Source organism: Oryctolagus cuniculus, chromosome 11 (genome assembly GCF_051225735.1).
Source record: "Oryctolagus cuniculus isolate XC-2025 breed Fujian yellow rabbit chromosome 11, ASM5122573v1, whole genome shotgun sequence".
In the NCBI taxonomy this organism is placed as follows: domain Eukaryota; kingdom Metazoa; phylum Chordata; class Mammalia; order Lagomorpha; family Leporidae; genus Oryctolagus; species Oryctolagus cuniculus.
In genome coordinates, this window is record NC_142877.1 from 57,676,243 (window position 1) to 57,693,749 (window position 17,507).

The 17,507-nt window shown below is 48.2% G+C and overlaps 2 protein-coding genes across 4 annotated transcripts in view; one reads left to right on the forward strand and one right to left on the reverse strand.

Annotated features, from left to right (window-relative positions):
* TESPA1 (thymocyte expressed, positive selection associated 1) overlaps positions 1 to 12,348 on the reverse strand; it is a 47,399-nt gene extending 35,051 nt beyond the window's left edge. The window contains exons 1-2 of one of the 2 annotated variants that reach the window (XM_089307414.1): positions 12,192 to 12,344; positions 9,550 to 9,747 (exon numbers count right to left, since the gene is read on the reverse strand). The gene's annotated coding sequence lies outside the window, so the exon portion shown is untranslated. Of the gene's footprint in view, positions 1 to 9,549; positions 9,748 to 12,191 lie in introns of both variants that reach the window. The other variant, XM_017341920.4, reaches the window with a different exon arrangement.
* Positions 12,349 to 12,936: 588 nt separating this feature from the next.
* Positions 12,937 to 17,507, forward strand: part of NEUROD4 (neuronal differentiation 4) — a 41,383-nt gene continuing 36,812 nt past the window's right edge. For both annotated transcript variants that reach the window (XR_016216142.1, XM_089307416.1), the window contains exon 1: positions 12,937 to 13,268. The gene's annotated coding sequence lies outside the window, so the exon portion shown is untranslated. The remainder of the gene's footprint in view (positions 13,269 to 17,507) is intronic.

Sequence of the window (17,507 nt, forward strand, 5' to 3'; positions counted from 1 at the left end):
TTGAAGTAAAATCTCCCAGCCAGATATCTAACCAACTAGCGTAATTCTGTGGTTTTTTTTTTTTTTTTTTTTTGTCTTAAAACTCGCTTCATTTCTGGTTTTATATGTTGGGGGTCTACACAGGATTTCTCTCAGTAAAACAAATCCTGTGATTAAAAAACAAAAACACAAGGAGACCGTGCCTTAAGCAATTAATTTCCACATTGACAACGGGTTTGTGCCATAACCACAAATTAAGTCCCCAGTTGGTGATCACAATGGCTGATCTTTTGTGTTTGTATTTCTTTAATTCCACTTCTAGATTCTTCTCAACGACACTTTCCGATGGCAGGAGGCATGCAGCCAGTGAGGAAGAAGGCGCGCAGGGGTCACTCAGTCATCCAGAGACAGCCCCAGAAGGATTCCGTGCACTCATCGGCTCATCCTCTGTCCCCTGGCCTCTTCCCCGTCGGCCAGGCTCACATCCCACATGGTGAATCAGCAGAAATGGGACCAAGGTTCTCCCTTGAGTTGCTGGAAGCTTCTTAGAGCTCCTCTTTGAACAGTTGGAGTCAGAGAAAATAAAAGGGCCAGTTCCCATCACTTTCCGTCCTTCCCACACTTAAAATCCCCACCAGTGAGGCATTCGATGGTTGAGGCACTACAATGGTTATTTGCAAAAAGAACATCCTGAACCTTAAAATGTGTTCCTAGGGCAACAAAACTATTTCAGGTGCCTCTGCTTGCTACAGACCAAACATAGCCAGAGAAAAATACTACATCAATGCGGATCTGAAGTCTTCCACTTCAGTTCTGGTCCAAGATATACTTTTCTTCCTGGGAACAGAGCAGTTTGTGCTACCAGACCTTGCTTGCTAAGCTCGAGCACCTGGCCCTGTCTGTGCTTTTGGGAGTAAATACATCATCGAATTAAGCTTCCGTTATTGGAGAGCCACAGGTGGCGGAGCAGAGACGACAAGCTGTCCTTGGTGAGGTGAGAACAGCTGGATGAGGCACCACTGGAAAGAACGCAGGACAGGGATCTAAACAGCCTTCTTCAGAGTTTTCTTTCCAGTCCTGTCCGCCAACATATCTAACAGATTGGTCCCCGGCAGCCCAGGAGTGCAAACGTAGGGGGCTGTCCTGGCCAGCGTCTTCAGTTCCCAAAGGAGATGGACTTTACCGGAATCATGGGGAAGCTGTAGCTCATGAGAACAGTTTCGGTGGCTTGGGGCGGGGGGCGGCTTCAAAGCCAGGCAGGAAGGCGGGATGACAGAAAGGAGGGGCAGTGGAGCCAGGGCAGGGGTGGAGGGAGGAGGGGACACCCGAGTCCCCAGTTCGCTCTGCCATTCACTGGGGTCACGACTTTGGGAAAGTCAGTTCCTTTCTCTGGGCTTTTGGATGATGACGTCACAGCCCTCAGATCTGATGCTCCTAATATTATAGACTTCTTTGTAAGTCATTTTAGAGTTGAATCTTGAATACCATCGTGGGCAGCACAGGGCCAGAAGCTCACCAACAGGGAGGGCAGGCAGAGTGCTTCCATAGCTTCTGTGAAATGAGTCTATTTTTATTCCTCCTACAGTGTTGCGAGTATGCCACAGCTTGGGAGGCTAATTTCACCCTCACTCCCTGGAAATGCTTGCTTCCCCTTTAACCACAAATTTTCTCATATTCCTCTCCCCCTCGTGCCCTCTCTCCCAAGGTGCAGCCATGAAGTCAGGTCTGCCCTACCTTACCAACTCCCACAAGTTCCTTCCCTGCTTGATTGCGTCTCTTCTTAGCTCTCATCACTAGCATGCTTTATATTATTTACTTATTTGTCTAATTGCTGACTCTTCTTATTAGAATATAAGCTCCATGAATACAGAGGTTTTTCTCTGACTTGTTCACCATTGTGTTTCTGTTTTTTAAATGATTCTTAAAGATTTATTTGAAAGAGTAATAGTAGAGGAGGAGGTGGAAACAAAGACAGAGAGAGAGAGAGAGAGAGACAGACAGACAATCTACCATTTGCTGGTTCATTCCTCAAATGGTTGCAATAGCCAGGTCTTGGCCAGACTGAAACCAGGAGCCAGGAACTCCATCCTGGTCTTCCACAGGGGTGGAGTATTTGGGCCATCTTGTGCTGCCTTCCTAGAGGAACTAACAGGAATGCTAGGTTGGGAGCAGAGTAGCTGGGACTCAAACCAGCACTGCAGTATGGGATACCAGTGTCTCAAGCAGCAACTTAACCCACTGTGCCACAAGACCAGCCCCACACTACTTGTGTTTCTACTGCCTCAGACCGAGTCAACTCCACTGTAGTTGCTTCACAAATGCTTGCTCCCTAAATGAATAAAGGTTAGTAGGTTTCCATTCCCCATAGGACCCCAGTACTTGATAGAGTTGTCATAGAAATGTAGTAAGAGCAGCTCCAAGGCTATAATAATAAACTTTTAACTATGTGCGTACTAAGCATGGAAAAACATTTTGGGCTGCAAGTGGGAGAAAAGAGGGGGAGGTTATTCTATGACTTGTTTTGCCATAGGAATTTCTATAATAGAGTAGCAGTTGTATTTCATTGACTACCCTTGTTTGCTGTCTGTCCTGTGTGTTGCATGGGCTTCTAAAAGTTTGTGGGAAAATGGAATAAAAATAAACAATGCAAAATTTACACAAGCTTTTTGAAGCTCCCTCATATACACAGAAGTTTTCCTTCATGTAAACACCTAAAGGAAAATGATCATAAAAATGGTATCCTTGGGTCTGGTGCTGTGGCATAATTGGCTAAGCCTCCGTGCCTGTGGTGCCAGTGCCAGTTCAAGTCCCAGCTGTTCCTCTTCCAATCCAGCTCTCTGCTATGGTCTGGGAAAGCAGTGGAAGATGGCCCAACTGCTTGGGCCCATGTGAAGAGTTAAAATTGTATATGTGCGGGTGTAAAAAGTTAAGCTTAAGCTTACAGGTTTAAACCTTCCTGGTGCAGCTGTAAAAATAAAACAGAGTGAAGTAGCACCTTGACAGTAGGGACTCCATTTTGGAGCACTTGAGACTGCATTCTGGGAAAGCAATCCCCCCCACCCCCCCGTGAGACTCTGGTCCGAAACTATGATCTCAAATAGTCGGACAATAGCAGTGCACTACATCACCCTTGACAGAGCACAGAAAACCCCTAGCATGATTGCTCAAGCTTAAAAGTAGAAAGATTGCACCTGGGTTACCTGGGCTAATAATGAAGATGTGATTTGTCTATGTCTTAAGATCATAATTGCTGATTGTAAGACTTTAGCAACCGCTTAACAACCGTGTATTCTCTTCCCCTTCCCAGTTTTGCGGTTTTTGCCTTTATAAACCCTAACCTTTGGTTATTCGTGGCTGCTCTGCTCATGATGATCAGACAGCCCCAGCATGCTGGATAATCAATAAAGCTTCCCCTTGCTGTTTGCATAAGAGACGTCTCTTGGTGACGTTTTTCGGGCGGTCGACTCTAACACATGCACCTGCATGGGAGACCTGGAAGAAGCTCCTGGCTCCTGGGTTTGGATGGTCCAGGCTCCAGATGTTGCAGCCATTTGGGGAGTGAACCAGCAGATGGAAGATCTTTCTGTCTCTCTTTCTGCCTGTAACTCTATGTCTCACTTAAATAACTAAAATTTAAAAAGAGTAGTATCCTTAATGTTTAAGAGTTCCAAAGAAAAGCTTACAAAACAATGGATATTATAGGTATGGTAATAAAACTAGATGGGTTAGGGTTCTACTGCCCATGAAGAAAGGGGGCCATGTCCCAGGTATTTGGCTGAGCATGGAGCACTCTCTTCACTTGACAAAGCAGCAGTGTTCTCCAGGCTGAGAGCAGATCAAGGTCAGCTGAAGCTAATCTTCACAATTGTGCTGCCTTGGACATGGGCCTGGAGAACCAAGCGAATTGATTTTCCCCAAACTCTGCCACCCATGGGCTGTGAAGGCCTGTTCATGGGGTGTTATATGGGAAGATTATGCGTAGAGCAACATCAGGAGGCAGGGAGGAATGGGAGTGTCTTGTTAGTGGAAACAAGAGAAGCTATAAATACTGACAGGCAAGAGACTGAGCGTCTGTGGACACCTAGGGGAAGTGGTCAGTGATTATCAGATGAACACATCAGCAGCAAATGTGTGAAGGTCATGGGGCACGGAGCTGTTAAAAAAAACCCTTACACTTATAAGACAATAGATTTGGGCACACTGAATGCTGACCAGAAAGGAGGAGGCTTGGGCGGTCTTCTGAGTCTGTAAGGTCATTTGGATTTTTTCTTTGTGCATCAGTTATACCATCTAGAAAGTGACTTGGTGTCATATGAATTTACCTCCAGTTTATGAATTCACACACACTAGACTGAGTTTGAAATACTTATAGGAATAGTACCTATGAAAGGGAATGCATTTATATAAATTTGCCAGAAAAATGAAGAAATCTACAGTTCTCATTTAAAAATTTTCCTTTGGGGGCCGGCACCGTGGCTCACTTGGTTAATCCTCTGCCTGCAGTGCCAGCATCCCATATGGGTGCCGGATTCTGTCCCGGTTGCTCCTCTTCCAGTCCAGCTCTCTGCTGTGGCCAGGAAGGCAGTGGAGGATGGCCCAAGTGCTTGGGCCCCTGCACCTGCATGGGAGACCAGGAAGAAGCACCTGGCTCCTGGCTTTGAATCGGTGCAGCGCCAGCCGTGGGGGCCATTTGGGGAGTGAACCAATGGAAGAAGACCTTTCTCTCTGTCTCTCTCTCTCTCACTGTCTAACTCTGTCAAAAAATTTTTTTTTCCTTTGTTGAGCAATGGGTTATGCTGCTGCCTGCGATGCCAGCATCCTATTTCAGAGTACCAGTTCGTGGCCCAGCTGTTACACTTCTGATGCAGTTCCCTGCTAATACACCTGGGAAAGGAACAGACAATGGCCTTGGTATGTGGGCCCTGTCACCCACATGGAAGACCTGGATGGGGGTCCTAGGTTCCTGGCCGGTGCAGCCACTTGGGAAGTGAACCAGCATGTGGAAGATCTCTGTCTCTCCTTCTCTCTGTGTCACTCTGTCTTTCAAATAAATACAAGAAATCTTTAAAAAAAATCCTCTTTCATTTCAATTAACATGAGTTATGGGGCTCCTGGACTTCAGCTCCCAGTGACTGATGAAAGTCAAATGAACGGGATTCCATCGTGGTTGCTTGTTGGCCTTCAGTGTGTGCTCAACTTCTCTGCTTTTTTACTCTAATTTGAAAAACTCTGTCTTCATCTCCACCCACTTTTTAAAAAAATTTATTTATATTGAAAGATTTGCAGAGAGAGAGAGAGAGAGAGAGAGAGGTCTTTCATCTAATGGTTCTCTCCCCAGATGACCAGAAGGGTCAGGGCTTGGCCAGGCAGAAGCCAGCAGCCAGGAGCTTCTTCCTACCTCCCACATAGGTGGCAGAGGCCCAAGTACTTGGGCCATTTTCAGTTGCTTTTTCCAGGCAATTAGCAGGGAACTGGATCAGAAGTGGAGTATCTGGGACTTGAACTGGTGATTGTATGAGATGGTGGCAGTGGCTGTACCCACTATGCTATAGCGCTGACTCTTACCCAAGCAAATTCTGTCTAGTCTCTAAGGCCCTATAAAGTCATCCCCTTTCTCTGACCCACCTCTAAAAACCTGTATCATATGCCTGTGTCATATTTAACAGACTATAGGTGACTGCCACCACTCCTTATAACTTCTCCCCTAAACACAAGCCCAGGACATAGCACAGTGTTTTCGGCAGAAGAGTCCCAGCAAATGCTGTGCCTGCGGAGAAAGAGCAATCACACCACTGCCTGAAAATCAGCCTCTGCTGGGGTGGGTGTTTGGCCTAGCAGCTGAGACACCCGTATTCTGAGTCGGAGTGTCTGGGTCCCAGTCCTGGCTCTGCTCCCTATTCTAGACTAGTGCTAATGCACACCCTACCTGTGAGCCACTGAGTGATGGTTCAGTAGTTGAGTCCCTGTCACCCACATGAGAGACCTGGGTTGAGTTCATGGCTCTTGTTGCTGGCCCTGAGCCAACCTAGGCTATTGTAGGCCTTTGGGTAAATGAGAGCCCCCTGTCTGTTTCCCTCTCACTTCCTGTACCTCTACCTCTGAAATATATTAGTTAAAAAATTGTCCTTAACTGATGTATGTTATGGGACAGGAGCTCCTGGCTCTTCTCATGGAGTCAGATCATAATGTACACACTTTGAACAATTGTAGTTGGGTTATAGTTTTTCCAGTATTTAATTGATGTAACATAGGACTCACCCAAGTCTGACTAAATTTATAAGCCTCAAACAATAACATTTTCTTATATTAAAAAAAAAAAGAATTTTCCAGAGTGGGTGTTGTGGTGCAATAGGTTAAGACTCCACTTGTGACTTCTGTGTCCTACATAGGAGGGCCTCTTCAAGTCCCAGCTCCTCCACTTCCAATCCAGGGTCCTGCTAATGTGCCTGGGAGGTGGCAGATGATGGCCAGAGTGCTTGTGTTTCTGCCATGCATGTGGGAGGCCCGGATTGAATTAAGGTTCCTGGCTTCTGCCTGGCCCAGCCCTGGCTACTGTAGGCATTTGGGGAGTGAACTAGTAGATGGAAGATCTGTGTGTGTGTGTTGGGGGGTGTCTCCCCTTTTCTTTGTCCATCTACCTTTCTTTCTTTTTTTCTTTTTTTAAAGATTTTATTTATTTATTTGACAGGTAGAGTTACAGACAGTGAGAGGGAGAGACAGAAAGAAAGGTCTTCCTTCCATTGGTTCAGTCCCCAGATGGCCACAACAGCTAGAGCTCTGCCGGTTTGAAGCCAGGAGCCAGGTGCTTCTTCCCGGTCTCCCATGTGGGTGCAGGGGCCCAAGGACTTGGGCCATCTTCTTTTGTTTTATTTGACAGGTAGAGTTATAGACAGTGAGAGAGAGACAGAGAGAAAGGTCTTCCTCCACTGCCCTCTGGGCCATAGCAGAGAGCTGGACTGGAAGAGGAGCAACTGGGACTAGAACCGGTGACCATATGGGATGCCAGTGCTACAGGCAGAGGATTAACCTACTGTGCCACGGTGCTAGCACCTTGTCTATCTTTCAAATAAATGGACAGATCAATCAATCAACCCTAAAAAATATTTTCCAAAGCCTTTCATCCCAAATCTTCATTATCTCTTAGTCAAAATCTCCTTCTGGAACCTTGCTACCATCCTTCATGATGCTGGTTTAAATTATATTATTGTGTGAATCTGTCCTCTAAGAGGATAAAGCCTGAAGCCTGTAGGTAATTCTCTCACTGTCCCTGCAGTCCCAGTGAAGTCTTACACTGGTTCTATTACTTCTTGCCTTCATCATCCAAAGCCTTGTTTTCCCCTTTGTTACTATTTCCAGCCCTTTATCTTTAGCCTTTTTTTCCCATTTCTCTAGAGGTTCATTCCCCAAACTCTTCTCCACCAATGTCAAGAGTTCTGGAATCTGACTACAATCTCACAGAGTAGGAAAGAATTCTCCTTGTTCTCCGGATGTTACAGTAAAAGCAGAAATTGCGGCAGACAGGATTGAGGTCAGACAAGAAAATCACCCCCAGGGGTTTGAGATTGTAGAGTTGTTGAAGAACTGTGAAGGGAGTGTTTTCCGGCAATAGTTCCCATCAGAAGCAGCAGCAGAAACCTTAGTCATTTGTCATTATGACTGCACTGAGAACATCATCTATCTCCAGTCTCTCTTCTTTTAAGGGCTGCAGCCAGAATTTTGCTGCACATCAACACAGGTTATGTCAAAAAGGGCAGGTACTCACAGTAACTTGTATGTATAGGGTGTCTTACATTTACACATAAAACCTTCCTGTACACTGCTTCCCTTAATCCTGACAACTGCTGCTGAGATAATCATCTTTATCTGAAGTTCAGTGACCGGGGACTTGCCTGTGGTCATGTGTTTAGCGCCTCCTGACGCTGATGTTTGAATTCAGGTTGTTCTGACTCCATGTGGCGTAGTCTTTTCACTTCAAACGGGATGAGGAGACATGCCACATCCATGGAAAATGTTATTTGGGATGGAGGAAAGGAGAAACTGCTTTAGTAAATTCTCTACCTGGTAGTCCAGTCTCAAAGAGGCAGCACAAATGCAATGTGATTTACACTTGTCTTTAGGGCAGCCCCAGTGGAGGCAGTGTTGCTTGCCTTGTGTTATTAGCCTGGTTTTCCTTCTTGACTCCAAGCAGGTGATTATGAACCAATGTAGCCTTTTTCAGGATTACAGAATGGTTTTTCCAGTGAGCTTCCAACTAGGTTCCAGTTGAGAGGAGAACGTGCCTGAAGTTCCACTTGACTTTCAGGTGGCTATGGTGTTGGGGACATTCATCCATGGCTATTGGCCCCCCAGCCAAAGCTGCCACCAGTGGCTGTCCTGTAGGTGTTTGTTGGGTTTGACTGGCCCTGAATTTCCCATGCTAGTCTGGGGAATCTTATGGGAAGAGCAAGGAGAGCCACATGGACAAGGAGCCCTCAGAGGGCTTGGGGCCATAGGCATGTATCCGACTCGCCAGGGACTTATTTGAATATCAGACCAACCAGTACTGGCTTGTTCTACCAACTTGTATCTGCCTAATATCAACTTCACCATAGGGGTATTTTCCAGGAGTCCAGTAAGTACTGGCAATGCTTCTTTGAAGTCCAGAGGTTTATTTAGAAACTCACTAGCAGGAGAATTGTAGAAAGAGCTTGGGGCTGGGAACCAGAGTGAAGAGTGACTGGTGTTTGGAATCCCAGTTCCATCTTCTTCCTGTGTAGCATCTACAGCAAAACATCCTGTCTTCCCTATACCTAAATTTCTCCAACTGAAAAACAGCATATCAGGCTTGTGCGCTATTGGGGGTTATAAGCAGGTCATGTATGTTAAGTCTCTGATGTATAAAGGAGGAGCTATGATTATTATTCACCTGCTCTCAGTCTAAGCCATTCACTAAAGTCAGGATATTATCAGGGATGAGGGAAAAAGGCAGAAGGGGTGAGCAGGAGAGTACAGTAGAGCGTGGAAAATCCAGACAGCACAGGAAGGATTTGCTACTAAGCAGAGGTGCAAAATGGGCTGCAAAAGACCTTCGTTCCTACCTGATGTTTAAAGGGATCATTTAAGTCCAGCTGATGCATTGTGTAATTGAGGAAGCTGCAGAGAGGGAGAGGAGTTGGAGGGGGGAAAGAAGGTGAGAGAAGGAAGCTGGGAGAAGGGAGGTAGGGGGGGAGAGGTTACCTGGGGTCATGAAGAATATAATAGTCAATGGAGCTCAAACTCAGAGCCCCAGATATTTGCTAACCCTGTATTCTCACCTTTCTCCAGCTACTTTTAGTTTCCATGGCCCAACCCACAGTTCACGTGGAGTCTGCTCCCAGGGACGTGGTAGGGCAGACCTTTCTCTGCCTCTGTCTGTCTGCACCTTTGCCCTAAGCAGTGACTGTGAACTGGGACTGAGAGTGAGAACGAGAGTAGGAGGAGAGAAAAAGGAAATGGAGTTTCCGTGATGTGGCCGTAAGATCGTCTGCATCCACAGTGAAGACACACACCGGTGTCACTGTCAACAGCTCTGGGGAATCCCAAATCACCTACCTTTCCGTCCGCGGACAGGAAGAATGCCTCCTGCAGCCCGACGTTGACCGTGCCCACTGCGCACACACGCTGCCCTCGGTGGCGGGTTCTCACACACCCTCTTCCATGTCACTGCATTTGGAGGCTCATCAAGATGAAGCTTACCCTGAGCCTAGCATTTAGGCATTCCACAACTCTGGCTTAAGGCAGCGGTTTGATCTATTTTAGGGAAAACGAAGGATGTTATGTGAAGTAAGAAAGCAAGAAAAATGACAATTAATCAATATAATTCTTCCCCCTCCCCAACACACAATCCCTTCTACAGATGAATTTAGCTGAAAGAATGCAAAAAGATGACCATGGAAGACCTCCTTCTCTCTCCAGTCCTTTCTTCTTCATCTCCTGGATGTGCTTTATGAGAGAGAGAGAGAGAGAGAGAGAGAGAGAGAGAGAGTGCTCCCATCTGCTGGTTCACTTCCCAAATGCCTGCAATAGCTGGGGCAGGGCCAGGCTGAAGCCAGGAGCCAGGAACACAATCCAGCTCTCCCACATGGGTGGCAGGGACCCAGTACTTGAGACGTCACCACTGCCTCCCAGGGTCTGCATTAGCAGGAAGCCGGAGACAGGAACAGGGCCAGAAACTGCACCCGGGTACTCCAATATTGGGGGCGGGCATGTTAGCCACTGGACTAAACGCTCGTTCCCTCCTGCTTTCCTTTCCCACACACAACACGTGGTCTTCTCAGGCCTCAGCTCATTTGACTGAATTCTATTTTCAGCCCCAAACCCATGCTGAAGCCCTTGTGCTTTAGGCCTGGGCATGGTCAGGGCACAGGGCACTGAGAGCTCTGGGATACGCAGTTGGCTTCTGCCCCTTAGGTGGAAAGCAGCAGTACCGTCATCAGCATGCACGTGGAAATAAACGTTTGCTCTTTCCCCGCCGGAGCCCAGCGGGAGCCTTGTGAGTTATGTTATGGGCTGAGGCCAAACTTTCTTTCCCGTCTCTCTTAGAGACTGAATTATAGGGGCCGGCGCTGTGGCGTACCAAGTAAAGCCACCACCTGCATCACCGGCATCCCAAACAGGCACCGATTCAAGTCCCAGCTGCTCTACTTCTGAACCAGCTCCCTGCTAAGGTGCCTGGGAAAGCAGAGGAAGATGGTCCAAGTCCTTGGGCCCCTGCACCCTCCCTGTGTACCCACGTGGGAGACCCAGAAGAAGCCCCAGGCTCCGGGCTTCACAGCTGTCTGGGGAATGAACCGGTGGATGAAAGATCTCTCTCTGTCTCTCTCTCTCTCTGACTTTCAAGCAAATAAATAAATCTTTTTTAAAAAAGAAATGAATTGTAAATCTTGAGCAGAGTGACTGTGCTGGGGTCTCCACACATCAGACCAGGATTCCATCCTGAGAGAGCACCCAAGGGGCTACAAGAGACCACCTTGCATCGGCATGGTTGTGGAGAGTGGCCTCTCTCCCTGGGTGCCTGTGAATAAGAAGTCTTGTGTCAGGCTTCTTTCTGCCCCCCTCCCGCCGTCCCTTCAGCCTGTCATCTCCAATAATATCCTCAGCGGGGACAGACCCCACATGGGGCTTCCACTCATCCCACTACTGCTCCATGTTATAGAGAAATCTTGAGTCTTTGGCTGCAACCACTCCATCAAGACAACTGTTGAGTCTGAAGTGCAGACCCCGCGTTGGGGACCTCCGACCCCAGCTCCGCCCTAGCACTGTCTGGAAAGTCCCTTCACCTCTGTAACCAGGGCCGTCTGTGGTAGACAGTCATGAGTCTTTTCCGGGTCTACACCCGTGGCCCTCCTGGTCTTGTCGAACCACGGCTGGAAGACCCTGGAATCCTCTCGTCCTCGCTCTGCTCTGGGGATTTAGATCTCTTCCCCTCCACCATGAGCTCAGTGCCGCAGCAGGGGTGTGGAAAGCCCTGGTGCAGGGAATCTGCCCACCCACACGGGAGGCAGGTGCTTAGCCTGGCTATGACCCCTCCCCCCAGCATCATGTAGGTCACTGAGAGGATGACACACCCATCTCCATCTCTGCGACAGGAAGTCTGCTTATCTGCACGGAACTCCCAGCAGTGTCCAGCTGTGTGACTCCTCCCCCCAGTGAGTCCCAGAATGCCTTGCTGCCATTCACCTCCTCAGCAACCATGTACAGGGGCTGCAGAACGAGGTCTTAAACCCCCCCAGAGTGCAAACTTCCTTGAGGCTGGGTCTTCCCAATCATCCCGGCGATGGAACCTAGCCCGGGCCCTGCTCTGACACTGGGGAACTTTTCTCCTCCGGGTCTTTCAAAAGTTAAAACCAGATGGAAATTATGGCAAAGGTGAACTCAGCAAGACACACAGAAAAGCTTCTCAGGTGATAAAGGGGAAGCTTCCTAGACACTAGTTCAGGCCATCAAAGGAACCAGTGTTTTTACCTTGGCAATGGGAGGGGAAAAGAAAAAGTGAGGGCGGTGTATGCTGGTTCCGACAGGCACCACGTGTGGCAAGTGCTTTGCAGGTCAGAGGTGGGGTGGTGGGAGGTCTCTCTCCTCTTCACCTTTCTCTTGGTAGCCTTTTTTTTTTTTTTTCTGACCCATTTCCTTTTATCTCCTAGCATCATCCCAGATCAGTGCAGTCAGAAAAGTTGGCTCAAGGCCATACTCACTTGTCTGCTGGTGGAGAGCCCAGTTGTTGACAAAGTGGTGCCCAAAGTCGAGCCAAGTCCTTGCCAGGTGTGGAGACCGCGGTGACAGCAGCGAGAAAGCCGCATGGTGTGGACCTAGCCTTCCCCTCCGCTCTCATTCATCTGCCGCTCTCTGCTCAAAAGAGGAAGCGGAAATAGAATTAGCAAACACACACACACATGCACAGGCCCCGCCTCCGACCCCAGCCACATCCTCTGTAGTCACAGCAGGGAGCCCTTCCTGCCAGACTGCTGCCTAGGGGCACAGCACAGCCCACTGAAGGATGTGAGAGTAGGAGAGTTCCTGCCACCCCAGGGCCCCTCTGCTGCAGGGGGAGAGCCCTTTCATCTTCTCAGAGAAGATTCCTGCAGCGCTGCCCCATGCTTGGGCCGGCTCTGGCCTGAGTGGATCTGTCCCCAGGGCCCAGGTCCTTGCCTTCAAAGCTGCATACCATTGGAAGCAACTTTTTCCTGTGCCATTGATTTCTCCTCCCCTCTCCTGTCCTCCTCTCCCTACTCTTCCCCTCCCCTCCTCTAGTCTCTCTTCTAGACAAAGACAGATCTTCCATGTGCTGGTTCACTCCCCAAATACCTCATTGGCCCCCTGGGCTGGGCCAAGCTATAGCCAGAATTCATAAACTAGATTCAGGTCCCTCACGTGGATGGCAGGGGCCCAATCACTGAAGTCGTCAGCTGTCGCCTCCCAGGATGTATATCAACAGGACGCGTGAACTGAGAGTGCAGCTGGTCCTTGAACCCAGCACTCTCACAGGGATTGCAGGTCCCAACAGGCAGCTTAAACACTGGGCCAAACACCTGCTCTCCTTTGTTTAAAAAGGTTATTTGAGAGGCATAGAGAAAGAGAGAGAGGGCTAGACAGAAAGAGATCTCCTATGCCATTGGTTCACTCTCCAGATGCCTGTAACAGCCAGGATTGAGTCGGGCTGAACGCAATCCAGGACGGCAGGGACCCAAGAACGTGAGCCATCATTGCTGCCTCCCAGGATCTGTGTTAGCAGGAAGCTGGAACCAGGAGTTGGAGCCCGGAATGAAAGCCAGGTACTCCAATGTGGGGGCACAGGTGTCTTTACAACTAGGCCAGACATTTGCCCCTGTGTTGATTTCTTAACACTTTGTTTTTATGCTTAAACCACTTCAAAGTCTTTTCTCTTTTCTGTTCTCTTTCTCTCGTCTCTTCCTTTCTTTTCTTCCTCTTTTTTTTTTAAAAGTATTTTATTTTATTTATTTATTTATTTGAAAGTCAGAGTTACACAAAGAGAGGAGGAGAGGCACAGAGAGGGGTCTTATATCCTGGATCACTCCCCAATTGGCCCCAATGGCTGGAGCTGTGCCGTTCCAAAGCCAGGAGCCAGGAGCTTCTTTTGGGTCTCCCACACAGAAAGGACTTGGGCCATCTTCTACTGCTTTCTCAGGCCATAACAGAGAGCTGGATTGAAAGTGGAGCAACTGGGACTAGAACTGATGTCCATATAGGATGCTGGCACTGCAGGCAGTGGCTTTACCCGCTATACCACAGTGCCGGCCCCCGACTTGTCCTCCTTTTAAAGGAAATGACTGCTTTCCCAATCTCAAGCCAGACTTCAGCACTCTGTTACGTCCTGGAGTTGTCTTCCGTTTAGTGCCTTATGGAACCCCACAGCATTTTCCCCAGGTTTCAGCCATGCCCTCCACCCCCACCCAAAGTGTCAAATGCAACTGCCGGCCACCAGCCACCACCACCCCACTTCTCCAGGTTCCCCTAGCATACTTTCCTCTTCCTTCCATGTTGCTCCACTTTGGATTTCCTGATACTTTTCTGTTTCTGTTCCTCTGTCAATTATTTATCACAATATACATCACACAAAGCACTCCTCTCATGTGTTGATTTTGGTGTTTTTTTTTTTTTTAATATTTATTTGAAAGGTAGAGTGACAGAGAGAGAGGAAGAGACACACAGAGAGAAATCTATCCTCTGGTTCACTCTCAACAGCCAGGGCTAGACCAGATTGAAACCAGGAGCCTGGAACTCCATTCAGGTCTCTCACAGGATGATAGGGGACCAAGGACTTGGGCCATCTTCCAGTGCCTTCAAAAGCACATTAGCATGGGGGCCGGCACTGTGGCGTAGTAGGTAGGGCCGTGGCCTGCAGTGCCCGCATCCTGTAAGGGTGCCGGTTCTAGTCCCGGCTGCTCTGCTTCCGATCCAGCTCTCTGCCATGGCCCGGGAAAGCAGTAGAAGATGGACCAAGGCCTTGGGCCCCTGCACCCATGTGGGAGACCCAGAAGAAGCTCCTGGCTCCTGGCTTCAGGTCAGCACAGCTCCGGCCTTTGTGGCCAACTGGGGAGTGAACAAGCAGATGGAAGACCTCTCTCTCTCTTTCTCTCTCTGCCCCTCCTTCTCTCTCTATGTAACTCTGACTTGCAAATAAATAAATAATTTTTTTTAAAAAAAAGAGTAATACAAGTATGGGGAATGCAACACCCCCTGTACTTCCCTATTTCTCTCTCTCTCTCTCCCCTCCCCTCCCACCACATTCATCTCCATGGAGCTTGATACTCTCTGCACCATTTTTCTCAGGATGTGGAAGATGCCAGATACATGCCTTTTTGAGGCTTGCCTTGAAGTAAACAAATAAAAAGCAAGACTTTAATGTTCTCTGTGACCAATCTTTCATGCACTAATCAACTGCACCAACTGACGTCATGGAACCCTTAATCTTCATTTTAATCCCAACTTCCTAAAATTCATCTCACACATAACCGGTGTTTGTGGTGTATTTGGGATGGGGAAGGCACAGCCTCTGGAGGCAGTTTGGAAAGGTGTGAGGGATTTGAATGTTGAGTGACAGAAGCTGCAGTGTTTAGGTGTTTAGCGTCGGAGTGGGGATCCCGCTGAGTGCCTTTAAAGGCCTGGCTTGGTCAACAGAAGGAATGACCGTCTCTGCTTTCTATCAGCCCTGATGCTTTCCTGGTGAGGCGATCCGGCCATGGGTCAGGCCCTGACACTGAGGACACCGTAGTCCTGGACACATTGGTGTCTCCCAGCCCCAGTCCTTGGCTGTAGAGCAGGGATGATTTGACTGCAGGAGTGCTTGCACAGCTCTAGGAGTAAAGGAATAGAGGGTATTTACTGCGAGGCTGACCTCCCAACCCCATGCTTACCACATTGCGGGTGCACTGCAGACTCTGGAAGTACCCTGTTATCACTCTATCCAGGAGGCTATGAGGTTCCTCATTCACCAAATAAGCTGTTTCTTTTAAAAGATTTATCTATGTATTTTGAAAAAGTTACAGAATAAGAGAGAGAGAGAGAGAGAACTTCCACGTGCTGGTTCACTCCCCAAAGGGCCTCAAGAGCCAGGGCTGAGCCAGGCTGAAGGCAGGAGCCAGGAGCCTCTTCTGTGTCTCCCACGTGGGTGGGCCAGGACCCAAGGACCTGGACCATCTCTCACTGTTTTCCCAGGCTATAGCAGAGAGCTGGATCGAAAGTGGAGCAGCTGGGACTCGAACACTGCATGTGGCGATTTAACCTGCTATGCCACAGTGCCAGCCCCCAATAAGCCATTTCGCAAGCAACTTTTGTTAATAAAAAAGTGCTATTTGTGTGTGTTTTTTTTTTCCTAAAAAAAGATGTTTTCTTCTTCTACAAACAATTGTTGAAAGACAAGGATGAAGACTATTTTTCCTGGGAAGAGGAGGAGGGTCTCTCTCAATCTCTCCCTCTCCCTCTCCCTCTCCCTATTCCCCTTCTCTCTTGCCCTTCCTCCATCCTTTGCAAACAATTACTTCCTCTATCATGGGCACCGTGAACTCTCAGATCATAAATCCCAACATGCTTCACTAAGGCCACTTGTCCTTGCTACACATGACACACTCAGCATGTCAGACGGCTTCGAGGAGACCTTGCTCATTTTTTTCCCCTTCTGTTAAAAACAAAACCCTTTAACTAACTGAGCTAATCATCGCCTCTGCATTTCAGCAGTCCATGCGCATCGCTGGGCCGGTTTCCATGCCAGAGCGTGCCTTCCCTCATGTTTATGGAACTCAGGGAGAGAACTGAATGGGGAGTAAAGGAGCTATGTGTCCTTAACACTAACTGTGTAATAATGACTAAATTTCACCAGATACCAATTTTCTCTTCTGCTAGGGAGATATTTTCTAAGGTTCTCTTGGTTTTAGAAATCTATAACGTTCACACAAACTGCTTGTTTCCCATCGTTTTTATAACTCTGTGTGGTTTATTATGCAAAATGAAGATATGAAGTGTCAGATACTTGCAAGGAGTCATTAGAAAGGTAATCAAATCTATCTATCTATGTATCTGTCTATTTATGTATCTATGTATATCTGTCTATTTATGTATCTATCTATGTATCTATGTGGGTATCTATGTATCTATGTGTCTGCATCTATGTATCTTCTATGTATCTATATATCTATGTGTCTATCAATGTATCTATCTATCTAGCCTATTGCAAAGCCAAGCACACACTGCTTTTGAGTGCTGTTTTCCTCCTGACCTGGAACCTGCACACACCGATAGGTACGAAGGGTTTCTAAACACCAATGTGCCCATCTGGCCCCTGGGCTGGAGTTGGGCAGAAGCTGTGAAGCTGCCGAGCTGAGACCTGGGCTGGCATGCCGCCCAGAGCTGGGGCTGGGCCAGGACAGCTGCCCGGAGAGGCTGTCCCATGACAGGGGAGCGGCTGCTCTGGGCCGGGCAGCTGGGCTGCGCTGTCCCAGGTCCAGATGCAAGTCATCTGCTTCCATTTCAGCCCTCGGCCTTCTTCTTTCAGATCCTGGGCTCTGCAAAACTGCCCGCACCCCTCCTTTTCGTGAATCTGTTACCAAAACTGCTGATGTGGAAGTCTGGATTCATCTCATCTCTGTACCAAAAGCTCAAAAATGGGGAGAAACAGGCTCAACTCCTCAAGGGTTTCTGAACTTCCTCCAGGCAGAATGGGCTCCCCAGGGTCACTGGCCCTTCTCTCTGCTCTGTGTTCTGGGTGCTGGGATGAAATGGGATTCTCTACCTTGTCCACACCCCTGATCTGTACCTCATGCTGCTCAATGCTGGGAGTGCTTCCTGTCCACTGGGCCTTCCTTCTTTGAAAGATCTGAAGAGGGATGGGTCTCAGGTCTCTGCACAGGGTGCTCTCCAGAGATTGGGATGGCCATTCTCAAATTGTCTTTCACTGGGTGCTTTTTTTAAGTGGGAGAAGCAAGCTACATCTGGGGTGCATGTAAAGAGAAACAAATACAAAATAGACAGTATTTATCCTGTAGAGGGCTTACTCT